Raw genomic sequence first — 16,862 nt, forward strand, 5'->3', positions numbered from 1 at the left:
CATCTGGCATTTGGGCTCCAACGCTAAGATGCACTGAAATGGCCAAGTTCAGGTACTGACTGCAACTCAGTTTCGTTGGGCAACAAATACTTTTGATCCTGGCTGGCTCAGGTTGCCCAGTTGGCTCCATCATGCTTGGGAGTAGCTGCTCTTCCCTTCACAAACACTTCCATCTGTATCACAGCAGAATTGTCACTTTTCTGTGGTCATTACCAGTGCCCTGGCTTCCGATCTACTGTCTCAGAATGGGGTGAGTCAGGGACCCCTCTGATGAAGTTTTCCAGTCTCAGACCTCCTCGTCATCCCTGGCAGTGCCTTGTGGGAGGGGTGTGCCCAGATAGAGGACCCTGCTCAGTGTTCCACTGTGATCTGTGGATGGAGGTCCTGTTACCTCCGTGGATACAGCAGTCCCTGGCAAGCTGTACTCCCAGCTCACTGACCCTGCAAGACCAATCGACAAGGATGGTGAATTCACAAGAAGGCAAGCATCTGAATTCAGAAACAATATAAATACACAAACAGAATGTGCTTGCTTCTCCACAGGGGGTATGAAAGCACAAGTGTGAATTGGGTTAAAAGGGCAAAGGGCAGGCATGTTCAGAGAGCTGGTAAATACACATTCATTTCATTTCACTTTTGTATGTACGTTAAAGGGGACATGGAGACAAAGGACACTTCTGTTTACTAAAAGATATGTTCAATGTCCTTAGTCATCAGGGAAATGCAAATCAAAATGACTCTGAGATTCCATCTCATACCCATCAGAATGGCTAATGGGTATATAATCAAATACTTATGTAACAACTGGATACTTATGTTGGAGAGGTTGTGGAGCAAAGGGAACACTTCTCCATTGCTGGTGGGAGTACAGACTTGTATAACCACTTTGGAAATCAATCTGGCATTTTCTCAGAAAATTGGGAATAGCGCTTCCTCAAGATCCAGCTATACCACTCCTAGGTATGTATCCAAAAGATGCTCCACCATACAACAAAGACATTTGTTCAACCATGTTTGTAGCAGCTTTATTCGTAACAGCCAGACTCCTGGAAACAACCTAGATGTCCCTTGATAAAGAAAATGTGGTATATTTGCATAATGGAATACTACTTAGCTATTAAAAACAAAGACAACATGAAATTTGCAGGCAAATGGATAGAACTAGAAAAGCTCATACTGAGTGAAAGAACCCAGACCCAGAAAGACACACATGTCATGGACAGTTATCAGGGGATTTTAGCCATATAATACAGTATAACCATCAACAATCCACAGACACAAAGAACCTAAGAAACAAGGAGGGCCCAAGGGAGGATGCTTAAATCTCACTCAGAAGGGGAAATAGGTAGTCATCGGAAGTGGATGAAGAGAGGGACCTGGGTGGGAGAGAGTGTGGGGTTGGGAACGAGGGTGAGTTTTAGGTGTGTAGGGTTGGGGTGTAGGTGAGAGGTGAGAGGGCTGGGAGAGACAAGGGAAAGCGATGGGGGTGCATGTCTGAGACGAGCTGGAGATCTGAGACAGGGTAGGCTTCTGGGGGGATACAGGGGTGACTCTAGCTGAGACTCCTAGCAGTGAGGGACTTGGAGACTAAAGAGGCCATCTCCTAGCCAGGCAGGACTTCCAGTAGAGGAGGGGCATCATCAACCCACCCATAAAGCCTTGGACCCAAAATTTACCCTGCCTACAAGATGTACAGAGGTAAAGAGGAAGCAGAGATTGAGGACACGGCCAACCAACACCTGGCCGAACCTGAGACCCACCCCGTGAGAGAGAGCCAACCCCTGACGCTATTAATGACACTTCTATGTTTGCAGACACTAGCCCACACAGCAGCAGATCAAAGCAGATTCTGAGGCCCAAAGCCAAACATTAGGCAGAGCTCAGGGAGTCTTGTGAAAAAGTGAGGGGAAGGATAGAGGGACTTAGATGGGACAAGATCGCCACAAGAAGACCAATAGAGTCAACTAACCTAAGCCTGTGGGGTCTTGCAGAGACTGAAGCACCAACCAAGGACCATGCATGGACTGGACCTAGGCCCTACTGTTGTAGAAAATATTAAGGCTATTAAAGTTTACTGTTAATAGCCTATCATTTTTGCAGTGGTTATTATTAATCCACTACTATATCAATGAAAGACACAGACACCTGGTAGATTTTTAATAAGCCTTATTTCAGCGGGGACTGGGCAGATATTAACCCCCTGAACTATCTCATTATCTCCCAGTCCCGCATCCCAGGCCATTTGCTCTAGCCATTCTGTCTGGGCTACTTCCCATCCAAAATAACATAAAGACTTACGTGTGCTTCCCATCGGGGCTGTTTCTCTCCAGCCAGACCAACTCTCAGAGTAAACTCCTCCTGGCTACGTGATTCTTTATGCTAACCCATGGCAGTCTCCTTCTCTCTCTCTTGCTCTCTTCCCTTCCAGTGATCGTTTGTCCTCAAAGCCAGGGAACCTTGGCCCCACCTACCTGTCTAGGGGTAGTCTTTTTTGGTTAGACAGGGATTATTTGTAGACAAGGTTACACAGCAACATTTGGAGTACGTGATAGTATGCTCATAAAACAGTAAAAATCTGGGGGGACAAGCAATTAACAACTGAATACAAAGCTCCAGACCATGCCTTAAGACCTATACATATGTAGCTGATGGGCAGCTTAGTCTTCATGTGGATCCCCTAGTGGAGCGGGGATGTCTCTGACATGGACACTGTTGCCTGCTTTTGGATCACTTTCCCCTAGCTGGGATGACTTGTCCGGCCTCAATGGAAGAGGATGTGCTTAGTCCTGATTCGACTTGCTGATCTGGAGTGGGTTGGTATGGGGGGGGGGGGGGTGTCTATTTTCTGAAGGGGAGGAGGAAAGGGGAAAGAGGCTGTGAGGGTGGAACTGGGAGGGGAGCAGGGAGGAGGCTGTAACTAGAATGTAAAGTGAATAAATAAATAAATTTTTAAAAATTAAAAAAAGACAATTCTGCAAAAGAAGGTATAATTGGTGGCATTGGCAAAATGTAAAACTATAAACAGCTGCCCACTCTTTCATCTCAGCACTAGCTAGGCCCTGCCTGTTGTTGACCACGGCTGTAGAAAGGATAAGGGTTCACCATAAAATCATGCTTAACACTCAGAGAATGTGGACATTTACAGAGCCCAGAAAACTACCAAACGTGCACAAACAGACACGTGAAGTTACATTGTTTAGTAATGAATAACGTAATTTGTTATCCATCCTCAGACTTCTCAGAAGCAAACCTTACAATGGGACCAAATTGTTGGCTCAGAAAGTATTCCTTATTCATGAATATTTAACATTTTCATTGCTGAATGACCTAATAGCATATGAAGCAAATGACATTAGCAGTGAAATCAATTCTTCAATAATTAAAACATTTTGAAGCTCTGAATATACACTTCTGCTTGAGTGCTCCATTCTTTTGAAAGATGTTTTCAGAGAAGTCATCAAGAGAAGCCGTGCTTACCAAGAACCAGGATAACAAGTACCGACTGAACATGGCCACCTTCACATCACTCACAAGGCTTGAGGGCATCAAGTTCTCATGACTAGTAAATTGTTGATGTTTTTAGTTGTGAGGACTAGAAATACTTATGGAGTATCTGGGGGCCGTGCTGTATCCTGGCCACTCCTGTATCCTCTCTCTGTGCTTTTCAACTGTCTGGAAGTGGACAGCCTCTTCCTCAGATTGCCAGGATGTTTCTCCTAAGCATATAAGGCCAGACAACCCTCCAAAACTGTGAGACAAGTTGAATCTTTTCTTTCTGAAGGTGTTTCTTTTGGGCCTTTTGGCACAGTGACATGAAGCTAAGACAGCCAACCCTCTTCTTCCTAGTCCATGAGCTTCTTTTCATTGTAGTGTTAGAATTGTGCTACCATAGTTTCCCCCAACTTCAAAATGCAAACTGTTGCCACAGTTCAAAGTCTCAGTGCACAGATTTTGATTATTCTCATTCTAGTACTCAATGCACCATGTCTTATAAAAAAAAAAAAAACAGTATTTTTACAACTTTAAGTGAAATTCTGGGGACTTTATGGAAGATAGTTATTTCATGCTGCAGAAAACAAAGAAGTATCAGGGTGAAGACTGTGTTCATCAAGGTTGTTGGTGCAGGAAGAATTCAGCTGTGTGCAGTGGAGAATGTGATGTGGGTAGGGAAAATCACCTCAGCAGAGACAGGGAGGCATCAGGTCCCTGTGTCCATGGAAACGAATCTACCTAATTTGAGCTTATCATGTGAGGGAGGGAGCAGGAGATGTTAGAATCATGGTCTTATCAATGTTTAGAATTAGGAATCAGGAAGCAACAAACTACAATTGGAGGTAAAGAATTGTATTAAATTTCAATTCTGTAGTGTCTCGTGCCTTTAATCCCCACACTGGAGAGACAGAGCCAGGTGACCTCTGTGGGCCTGAGGTCTATATAATGAATTCCAGGACAGCCAGGGCTACATAGTGAAACCCTGTCTTGATGAAACCAAAGAGTTAAATTCAAATACAAAAGTAAAAAAAGAAAAAAAATCAGCTCTGCATGTATCAGCTCCCTCACAAGAACTCAGCGAGACGGCAGTTACTAAGACCTTGGTCTTAGATTTTGTTGGTTTGAATTTTTCAGGCGTCATTACTAAGTAACCAGTGGTGCTCATGGACTTTTTGCTCTCCTCCTTCTACTGCTCAGGTTCCGTAACTGCAGGAGAAATAGGCAGTTCACTTAATAATTTGGACACGGAGAGCTGAGTAAGGAAGAGATATGCGGCCGGAGAACTCCATCGCTCGGCTCCCTCTGTGTGGGGGTGTCCAGGGAGAGCACTCTTCTCTTCTGTGGCGACCATGACATTTCGAGGTGTGACATTATTTCCTGAAAGCATAGCACGTGCTTGGCATACACCCAGTGATCGGTAAGCGTTGGGTGAATGCAGGAACGGACTGGCCAGTCCGCTGTCCTGGTGGAAGTAGGAGCAGGAGTCAGGCACCGATGAAGATGATACTCAGTCAGACCACAAGCAGAAGGACCAGTGGCGCGGTTCCCGGACACATGGGAGCCAAGGTATTCAGAGTAAGTTTAAGAGGACTTATTGAACACTTGGACTTCAGTATGCACACTGGGTGATGTCAGTGCCCACTCTCATCGAACGACAATGATCAAGGTGTCAGGAAGACGGTCTAAAAGCCACCAGGGCCATGTTAGGGGACAATTTCTTTTGAAAGTGTTTCTTAGGGTAGCAAACACTTATTTTATTTATTATTTTTATTATATACAAACACTTCATTTCATGCTGCTCATTCCATCGTTAGGACAGCCAACACTTTATTAGCGTGAGCTGATTTTCACAAATAGCCATGCCAATTTCTGAAAGCTATAACTAAGGATGCTGTAGAAGAGGAATACAACTCAAAACAGCCTTAAAAGGGGCACACTGCATCCTGTGTTGAGTCTCCCAGACTGAGAATTTGGAGGATATCTGTTCATCTATTTGAAATTTATCATTTAAGGACAGATTAATGGATATCAAACTTCTTTTGGCTCTAAATAATAGAAGTGTAGTGATAGGTAAGTGCCTTGGAAGAGCATACACATGTTTTTAATAACCCTTTTTTTGCCTTGTTGGTTATAGTCTGTAAAACCAGTGACCAGATGCAGCTGGAAGGAAAAACTGTCTAGCACCTAGCACCTAGTACCTTGAGCACCTAGCACCTAACACCTAGCTCCTGGCACCCGTTATTGGGAATTATAGATACTTTTTATGTGTTTGGTTGGTTTAAATTGCATCTTATTTGCTAGCTGTCGGCATGAGAGAGCACAGCAAAGGTAATTCAAATGTCTCAACTTCAACTCCAGTCAGCAAAAACGAAACTTGTGTTGTGACGTGATGTCATTAGTTGGCCCAGCTGCCCCTACCCCCCATGCGCCAATACTGATGAGATCTGACAATTGTAATACTAGAAGTATGTCACTGTGGTGCACACCTTAATCCCAGAACTCAGGAGGCAAAGGCAGGTTGATCTCTATGACTTCCCAGCCAGCTCGGTCAACATAGCACATTTCGGGCTCTCCGGGCTACATAGTGAGATCCTGTATCAAAACAACAATGAAAATAATTCTAGAAAATAATGGATCAAATAAAATTTAATATTCAGTGCACATCAAGCAATGGGCCTATAGATTCTTATAAGACTGAGCTAATATTTGAAATTCCTGAAGTCATTTTAGCATATTTATTATGTGCAAGCACCATGACAAACTGCACAAGGATACAATCATAGATACACATTTGATGGCCTGAGTAGATGATAAAAAATGTTCATAGATAACGTACAAGGTGAGAGGAGAGAGGCCTGAAAATTAAACCCATTAGGGCTCGATAGCTTTTATAGACGCTTCCTTTAAATGGGGTTCAGGATTATTTCACTGAGTACAAAAGAATTGTATTTTAGCTGAGAGAATCAACTTGAGGCTCAGAAACACACAAAGAAATTTGGAGCACATACCTCATGTGTGAGCAATACAGTGGCAGATGTAGCTAAAAAGTATATTGTGGAGTGCCCAGAGCTCTGTGCTATGAAATTGGCAGCTGATCTTGGTACAGCTGTGGAATGTTTTCCACCTGTACAGTGTGGTAGCCACTGGCCACCTGTGGCTACTGAGCACCAGCAGTGTGGTTCATTCAATAAAGAAATTAAACTTCTGATTGAATTTAAATTTAACTCCATTTAACTAAGTTGACTGTATTAAATTTAAACACATGTAGATGACGGGTACCATGTCAGACATGCACATGATGACACTCAAACTTCACGTGGGGGCTGAAGAGATGGCTCAGCAGTTAAGAGCCCTTGCTGCTCTTCTAGAGGACCAGAGTTCAGTTCCCAGAATCCACACAAGTCAGAGGCAGCTCACAATCACCCAGAGCCCCAACTCCAGGGGACCTGGCACCGTCTGTCTTCCGGCCTCCGTGGGCATATGCAACCACACCCACCCACACATACACACACCAAAGTAGCAGAGCTGACTTACCTGGCAGGGAGCTCTTTAAGAATAGTCACTGCTTGCAGAGCTCTCCTCCATCGTTAGTTTTGTAATTTCATCCAGTTTAAGCAGCACGGAAATTAATTAATTATATTGCAGGACGACAGTTAACAGAAGAAACATAGCTGAACAGATTAGATTAAAAAAAAAAAAAACAGCAGCAGATGGTAGATTCTGTAATTAAAAAAAATTCCAGCACAGCAACATGACTGACTTGTGACTGTTCTGTCTTACTCATCGAGGTGATTAACATGTGCGTTACTAATGTGTTGTTCATAAGCCACGAGGTAAAGACATAAAAATAAGACCCTGTCAACACTCGGAAGGGTGTGCTGTTTCTGATACAGGTGTGTGGCATGGCACTTCAGGTCTCCAGGCTTACAGAAATGCAATTTATCAATAAGGATAAGAACAGAAAATGTGTCATTTGCATTCTGTAAAAAACAAACTTTATTTGCTCTGTAGGGAGGCATGTCAGATAGGTCAGGATGGCACTCAGGCCATCCATGGCTGAGCCACCAAACTGGACCAGCTGTACATCTTACTCACGTTGGTTCCTGCCATTGTTGTCTGGTATACAGCAGGTCCTCATGAAACATCTGTTGATGAAAGGAATGATCCCATATTATTTTCTCTGTGGTTTGTGTAGCTCAGTTGTGCACTTATAAACTATTGTATTTCTAGATGTTATAAAGACACTGTTAGATGTAGGCTTAGATTTTTCAAGCTTCTTTGGGTGTACAGATTTTGGTATGTTTATCCTATCTTTTAGGTCTAGCATCCACTTATAACTGAGTATATACTGTCTGTGTCTTTCTGTTTCTGGGATTCCTCATTCTGGATGATCTTTTCTAGATCCCACCATTTGCCTGCAAATTTCATGATTTCCTTGTTTTTCATTGCTGAGTAATATTCCATTGTGTAACTGTACCACAATTTCTGTATCCATTCCCCAGTTGAGGGACATTTAGGTTGTTTGCAGGTTCTGGCTATTACAAATAAAGCTTCTACAAACATTGTTGAGCAAATGTCCTTGTTGTGTACTTGAGCATATTTTGGATATATGCCTAGGAGTGGTATAGCTGGATCTTGAGGAAGCACTATTCCTAATTGTCTGAGAAAGGGCCAGATTGACTTCCAAAGTGGTTGTATCAGTTTACATTCCCACCAGCAATGGAGGAGGGTTCCCCTTTCTTCACATCCTCTCCAGCATGTGTTGTCACTTGAGTTTTTGATCTTAGCCATTCTGAAGAGTGTAAGGTGAAATCTCAGGGTCGTTTTGATTTGCATCTCCCTGATGGCTAAGGACATTGAACATTTCTTTAGGTGTTTCTCTGCCATTCTATATTCCTCTACAGAGAATTCTGTTTAGCTCTGTACCCCATTTTTTAATTGGATAACAAGAAAGAGGACCCAGGGTAAGATGATCAATCCTCACTTAGAAAGACAAATAGGATGGACATTGGAAGTAGGAAAAAACAAGAAACAGGACAAGAGCCTACCATGGACTCTGAAAGTCTCTGCCTAGCAGTGTATCAAAGCAGATGAGGAGACTCAGAACCAAACCTTGGGAAGAGTGCAGGGAATTATATAAAAGAAGAGGGAGTTAGAAAGACCTGGAGAGGACAGGAGCTCCACAAGGACCAAATATATCTGGGCACAGGGGTCTTTTCTGAGACTGATTCTCCAACCAAGGACCATACATGGATATAACCTAGAACCCCTGCTCAGACGTAGCCCACGGCAGCTCAGCGTCTAAGTGAGTTTCCTAGTAAGGGGAACAGGGACTGTCTCTTACATGAACTCAGTGGTGGGGTCTTTGGCCTCCCCCATCCCCAAGGGAGGAGCAGCCTTGCTAGGCCACAGAAGAGGACATTGCAGCCAGTCCTGATGAGACCTAGTCACAAGCAGACCAGCCACTTTAGAAACCACAGTGTGTTTGCTGTGGGTTTCCATCTAGGGTCAGATGGAAGGAGAGGAGGACCTCCCATATCAGTGGACTTAAGGGCAGGGAGGAGATGAGGGAGGAAGGGTAGGATTAGGAGGGAATGAGAAAGGGGGCTATAGCTGGGATACAAGGTAAATAAACTGTAATTAATATAAAAAATAAAAAATAATAATAAAAAGTAAACACCTCTATTTCCTTTCATGCCCCCCTCTTCCTCCTTCAACCACCCTAGGTAGGAGGTTAGCAGGGAAACCTCTAAAAAAAGGTAGACCTCTTTTTGCTCCTTCCTGCTGATTAGGGTCATTGGGTTCTTTGGGGATGTACCAATCTCAGACTTCAGGACACCGGCACTGCAGTCAATCAGTAAATTAGCAAACCACAGCAGCAGCAGCAAACAGCAAGCAACAGCAACAAAGATGGTACCACTCAGCAAAAGCAGCCAGACTCCTCCCAAACAGCCAAAGTAAGAAAAACTCCGCCAAAGCAGCACAAAAAGTTCTCTAGAGCATTCTCTCTTCAAAAACCAGCAAAGCGATGCAAAGGGCAGCAATGCAAAAAGCGTTGTCTCGCTGTCTGTGGGCTTCTATTTATCCCTTCTCAGAGTCCACGTGAGGGTGTTTTCTAGCTAGCAAAAACTAGGCCCGTTTTCTGAGCAGTAGGATGTGGGGGGCCAAATTCCTACATCCCTCACTTGAAATCAAAACAAAACAAAAACGTTCACATGACACAACTGAGCTTCCAAAGAAGCTAGAAACTTCCACTTCAGTTAGAGCGAAATTTTCTTAGCACCTAAAGATACTCCTGTAAGGTAATTTTGGAATAAGGGGTTAATTGAAGCAGCAAGCTGTAATTTAAAAAGGCTTTACCATGATTATTTTTGAAGGTATTAAAATGTTTAATTTTCCCCTTATAAATTTCTTTGGCGGACTCTTGAGCATCTTATTAGAGCTTCAGATCTAGGCATTTCATCTCTCTGCTCATGTGTGCCTATTTTGGGACAGGCATTGTCTAAAACACAGAGATATAAGGGGTTATAGGACAGGGTCCCTGCCTGTGAGGAGCCGGCAGGAGTAAGAAAATAAACTGGAAACAGATCATGGTCTACAGTATGATGTATGCGCATGATAATGTTCACTCGACAACCAGAGCAAATGGATCCACTGGCAAAACTGCACGGAGCAGTTTTAAAGCCTGGGATTTAAGAATGGTCTTGGGTTTGAACCTCATGCTCTATCACATTTTACTTTTACTGACTAAGTCTCTGAGCTCACGGCCACTTCCATCTCCTGTGGGCAAACACGCTGTGGTTTCTAAAGTGGCTGGTCTGCTTGTGACTAGTTTTGTACTTCATATAAATAGAATTACAGGGCAAGTACTTTGTATCTGATACTTGCTCAGAGTGTTTGTGCTCTTCATCCATGTCAACAAGTACTTGGCGACCACTTATTCTCCGTGCTTGCGGGGTTGCGTTTTGTGAGCAAACCACAATGTGTGCTTTTGGGGAACACTGTTGTAGTTTCCAGCTTGGGGCTATTTCAGACAGTGTCTCCATGAAGAACACACTCTATAGAGTGGATGCACAAATTTACATTTCCTCCAAAGTACAGTAGATTCTCATGAGCCCCACAGGCTCACTAGCAGATAATTGCCATCTTTTATTTTATTTCAATTTAAGCGCTCCAGTGGGTATGTACTGGCATCATCTTGTGATATTAGTTTGCATTTGTCCAAGTTTCATTTCAGTTCCTGTGATAAAACACCCTAACAAAAAGCAACTTAGGGGAAGAAAGTTGTTTATTTCAACCCACAATTCCAGGTTACAGTCCGTCAGTCTGGGGAAGTCAAGACAGGCAATTCCCACAGTCACATCGCAGCCATAGTGAAGAGCAGAAAAAGGAATGAGTGCCTACTCCCGTGTTTGCTCTGCCCATCCCAAGCCCTTCCTGTTAAACTCTGGACCTCCCAGCAATGGCAGGGGGGCCACACACGCTGAACTGGATCTTCCCACATCATTACCTTAATTAAGACAATCCTCTCAAGACATGCTCACGGGCCAACCAATGAGGACAAGCCTCCCCTGAGACTCTCCTCCAAGGTGATTTCAGCTTTCATCAATTTAACAGTTAAAGCTCGCCGCTGTTCTTTTTCTGTCACCGGTAAAGTTGCGGACTGTGACAGCATCTTTGGTGAAGTGTCTGGTTAGGTCTTTTGACCAGTTTTACACTGGAGTGTCTTTTTCTTCTTGATTTGTAGAGTCATTTATGTATTTGGGTCCTTTATTGGCTTTTTGTATTGAAAATACATCTCCAGCTCACTCAGGTGTGCTTTCACTCTCTTAATTGTATCTTTTGCTGATCAGAAGTTCTTACTCCTATTGTCTATTTTTTTAAATTTTCATTCTAACAACTTCAGTCACCTGATTAAAACTTTTAATCTACATCTCTGTAACAGACCTTTTCTCCCCATGTGAAGCGAGGTGACTTTCCCATTTACATTTGGAACTGAAGCAAATATGGAAGTGATTTTTGTTGTACTGTTTAATCTCTCTCTCTCTACTCATGTGATCTCAGACTCAGCTTTATTTTCTTCTTGGCCAAAAGGGGAAACAGTACCTGCTTTAAGCTATGTGTCAATAAAGGAAGCAATGTGCTCAGTGCTTTGCCCATTGGCCCCATGGCATAGGAGATGGCACACTGTGAGCTGCGGCCAACACAAAGATAGCTTCCTTCCAAAAGACGCTGGCAGCCAACTAAGAATGCAATTCGGGAATTAATTGGCCTATAATGCAGAATATAATAAATATTATAATCAAGTCATAAATGAAAGTATCATCATTAAAAAAGCAGTGGAAAAATAAACAATGAAAGAAAAGAGAAAGATGAAAATGGTCAAACATCAGAAAACAGGACACAGCAAAAGACATGGGAACAAAGTTCTGATGGAATTGTCTTAATGTGCATTTTTTTAGCCATTTTGGTTAAAATGAATGATGAATATAAAATTCCTTATTAAGAAAGTGCAATAAAAGTAGATCTTTCATCTACTCGAAACATGGCTTGTGGTGCTATAAATAGACCCTATCTTTCTGGAAACTTAAGAACCACAAAATGAGTTTTTCATTTCATCTAGCAATCCCACTTTGGGAAGTTTATACTAAGGGATAATTTAAAATGTGAAAAAATATGCACAGAGTTTGTACCAGAATTGCTTAGAGTAGCATAATAGTAGAAGCAACCAAAATGTGCATTTCTGGTGAGAAGATGGGGACATTGCTTCAAGCCTCTCAGTGGACTACAACGCCATCCAGAATGATGGTGACACAGGGCACGAACATGTGAGGGTAATGTGTGTGAGGAGCTGTCTCTCTTGGGCCAAGAAGCGAGAAGTTAAACAAACTGGGGGGGGGGGGGAGTTCAGTGTTTTATTGTGTGTGTTTGTGTGATGCTCAGACTTTGTGTCCTTGCTGTAAGTCCCTTCCACATGCATACCCATCCCTGAAATGTAGCATTTATCTAAACTTCACTGCTACACGTTTCCCTCTTGAACTCCTCGGGTTTTGCCCTTTGTATTTCTAACTCCAAAAATGAGTTGGAAACCTAGACGTTTTTTCTTAAACATTGGATCATGCATGGAGTGCACTATGCTTCAACAATTGCTTAATACAATGAAAATGTAAGGTTCCCCGATCCATAGCCTTTTTTGGTGCCAGATTGAAATTATCCAACTAAGAATTTCTCTTAATTCGTTCAGACTCCATGAGAAGTTTCAGTCTTTGAAATCCTAACCCAAGCATTGCTGGTGATCTTCGAAATCTAGGATGTAAGTGCACAGCCTGCGCGGGGTTGAAAGGGGACACAGGGAAATTTTTCTTTGGCTGAAGGTTTGTATTACATACTATTGAATCATCCTGTGTTCATCCCAGATTTAAGAGACTAATACATACATCTCGATTACCACAAAAGGCAAAACTTCAGCAAGACCCCCTAAAAAAGACTGCTTGTAAACAAGAGCATAATTATCAAAAAGTGTATGCAAAAATGTGGAAGCAGGTCTTATATGTTTAATACTTTTCCTACCCCCCTCAAAAAAAAAAAAAACTTCCAAATTTCCCACAGACTTAAATGGTCCAAGAGATTACAAATTAGTGAAGGAAATAGAATAATTAAAAGACAGATATTTTCTGTGCTAGACATGAGAAATTCAATATCCCAAAATTTAATGATTAGAAGTGGTATACATCCTATACAACCTCTGGAAGCATAGATCTTTCCATCAGAAAAGAACTTTGAACAACTGGAAAATCCATGGTGTAAGTTTGTTGCCATATTGCCGGTGATTTAAATGATACATTGCCCCCAATACAAAATAATATCTGCTGAAAAATAAGAGAGAGATGGAAAGGCCCTTAAAAAGAAAAACAGTAATAATGTGGCTGGGAAGAGAGCTTAAGGGTTTGAAATGCTCGCCTTGCAAGCATGATGGATGACAGGCATGCCTGCCAGATGTCACTGATACAAAGTATACAAAGACCCCTGTTATCTGTTTAGGCCAGTGGTTCTCCACAGGGGGCCATGACCCCCTTTGGAGCAAAGACTTTTTCACAGGAGTGGCCTAAGACCATTGAAAAACACATATATTTACATTATGATTCATGACAGTAGAAAATTTATAGTTATGAAGTAGCAATGTTATGGTTGGGATCAACACAGCATGAGGAACTGTATTAAAGGCTCACAGCCTCAGGAAATTGAGAACCGCTATTCTAGAGTCTGGTGGAGTGAGCAGAAAGCCCTCACCCCTTCCTTGTGTGGATGGGCAAGTGGTCCTTCATCTTAGCCACTTGAAGAACAAGCCCAGCAGGCCTGGCTCTTTGCTGAGACACTGTGTGTCAGCCAGAGCAGGCTCCTTGTAGATGACTCAGAGAACAATCCCCACCAAAGCTCCTTCCTCTTCCAGCATCTCTGGCCCTTTGAAAGTCCTTGTCATGATCTTGTGATTGTCTACATTTCCACTTCCTCTGTACTTCCCACAGGATAGGTCTGGACCCCACCGCCTCAGTTCAATAGAGTCAGTTTTGATTTCCTATCACAGTTGCCACTCTCTGATACATTCTTGCTTGTGTCTGTTTTCCTTCTATCTCTGTGGTTTATCTGATGTTGTTTGTTCATTTTATTTGCTTTTTCCCAGTATACTACTTAAACTACTTATTGCATTGTATTAATTTGTTTGGTGTGTGTGTGTGTGTGTGTGTGTGTGTGTGTGTGTGTGTGTGTAGGCAGATGAGAGCTGACACCTGTGCCACAGCACCACAGCATATGTGTGGCTGTCAGGGGGTAGATCTTGGGAGCTGGTTCTCTCCTTTCAAGCAGGAGGGCCCCGGGGAACAAAGTCTGGTCATCAGGCTTATCAACAATGAGCCATCTTGCTGGACCCCATCACACATTTGCCATTAGAAACTAGGTTCCTTGCCAGCAAAGGATGGTGTAGTTTTCACCAATGTCCATGCTCCTTACATCTTCAAAATGTTAAGCATTCTCGAAAATTGTATTACAAAAAGTTAAAGCTGTACCAGAAGATTGAGAAGAGGATAGGAACAATTTGTATTAAATGTAGAGGGGAAAAACCCAAAATCTTTGTTTATTTAAACTTATTTGCCTATGACCCACTGGTATGTTTATGTGCAGATAATGTGGGGAGATGTCACGATGTGCCACTTGTTAGGAATTAAGCAGACTTGGACTAACTCCTGAAAGTTGGAGCTTGCAGGAATGTGTCTCCACAGTACAAGGGCCTTTGAGCTCTTTCTGTACCCAGCCTTAGAATCACAGCACACAGCTGGTAACACACCTCAGATCTGGCAAGGATGTGCTGGTGTTCCTTTCCCTGCTCTCTTATCTTCCAAGCCATCAGCACAGCTTTTAGGCACTGTGCTTTCTGCATGTGGCCCTGTAAGCGCTGCAATTCTGCTCTGAAAGGTACCCTGGCAACTGGGAGCCAAGGAATATCACAAAGCCACACTGTACAACAAACCTCACACAAGAAGTTTATTGGGAGGGGAAACCCAGGAGAGAAGCTCTGATGAGGAGCAGCAGTGCTTATATAGAATTTCTTAGGGGTCAGACTTTCTAGGGTAAAGATTTTCAGGGTGGGAATTGGTGGGATTTCAAGTCCTGAGCTTGGGTGAGCTCAGGGACTGGTGGGATTTTTTCCTTGTAGGGTGGAACCTGGCTACACTCCCTCCTCAGGGCTTGGAATGACCATTACAGCCATTAGAAAACAACCTAGAAAAAGACCTTTAGGGAAGTTTGGGGTGGGGGCTGGGGATCTGGCCACTTTCATGCCTTGAGGGTTTATATAGTATGCAAGTTTACAAAGAAAGCTCACCCCTGCTTGAGTTGGCCGGAATAACCAACAGCCCTTCCCCATGATGCCTGAGCCTGCAGTAATAACAGCGAGTGTCTTGCCCTTCATTCATGACTGTCTACACTGGGAAATGTCAGGAGGCACAACTCAGCTCTCTAAGGCTGGGGAAAACTGGCTACATCTTTTTTCAAGCTAGCTACAGTGTTTCTTCTTATCTGATCTCCTTTTACAGGGGCCTTGCTGTCACTTGCTGGGTTTACTAAAGACACTAAGAAGTATGCATCACCTCAAAGCAAAACAAACTTTAAGGACAGCAGAACCGAGGGGATGAGACCTGGAGAAGACCTACAGGAACTGACCTCCTCAGTCCTACGTGCTTCATCCACAGCTAAGCCACCCCATCGGGCTCTGGGACCTTCCGAGGATCGTGGCAACAGCTACATAGGGCAGAGATGGATGGCGTTGGCTCCTTTCCAAAGTGGCTGTCAAAGAAGCTAAAGAAACACAAGTAAAGATACATTCTAAGAGAGGACCCCAGTGTCCTCAGAACTGAAAACTGCCTCCATCCACGCTACCATATGACACGTTGTTACATACGGCATGTGGCTTCACAAGTGTTCACAGTTTAATTTAATTCACAAACTGGACTAATTAAATTTTGAGCTCCCTCCCTCTGGTCAAATAGAGCTGCAGCCGGCTCGGGCGTGAGCAGCAGTGGCTTGTGTGGCAAGAAATTGGATCAAGAAAAAAAAAATCTTCTAAGATAAACTTGAAACAGACATTCAAATAGTGAGTTTCTGAATTTGAAGTATTTAAAGCGTTGCTTTCCCCCAGACTCCAGGTGCCAGCAGCCTGTGCCTTTTACTTTATGCACATACCCAGCAGAGTGGCCCTCGCAAGCTGTTAGAGATGCATTCCCAAGAGGCCTGGAGCATCTCTCAAAGACATCTTAGGTGGAAAACCAGTCACCTTGGTAGCTGCTGGGGGTGGGGGGCACACTTGGTGGCGAGCTGCAAGGCCTTCCATCCTTGGGTGGGCACCAGAACAACTCACTAGCCGTCTCCTAATAGGGGTTCTGATGGCCCTTGCGCCACAGGAGCCTGTAAGAGCACTGACGTGGGCTCACTCGCCCACCCAGCCCTCTCTCTCTCTGCATTTTAAAGCAGACTCCAGCTCCCTTCGACCCTTCTCCCTTCAGCTTCTCCCAGCAGAAGTGGCTCTGAGTACTCACTACTCCTGCTAAAGAGTCCAGGCCTTCTGCTCAATGCTTAAGGAAATGTGAAACCAGCTAGCCAAACTTTCCTTAAGGACGGGGTACCTAAGTGTAAAAATGACCCCAAGTGGGACACACAAATCCACGCTCCTTCTCCACTCTCAACTCGCTATCACTGAAAGACCATTAACTTTAAGAATATAAGAATTCTCTGACTTGGGTTTTTCCCCTGGGAAGAGCTCCTGGGGGTAACGTGTGTGTGTGTGTGTGTGTGTGTGTGTGTGTGTGTGTGTGTGTGTG

Source organism: Psammomys obesus, unplaced genomic scaffold, assembly GCF_907164565.1.
Source record: "Psammomys obesus unplaced genomic scaffold, mPsaObe1.curated_primary_1811, whole genome shotgun sequence".
NCBI lineage: Eukaryota > Metazoa > Chordata > Mammalia > Rodentia > Muridae > Psammomys > Psammomys obesus.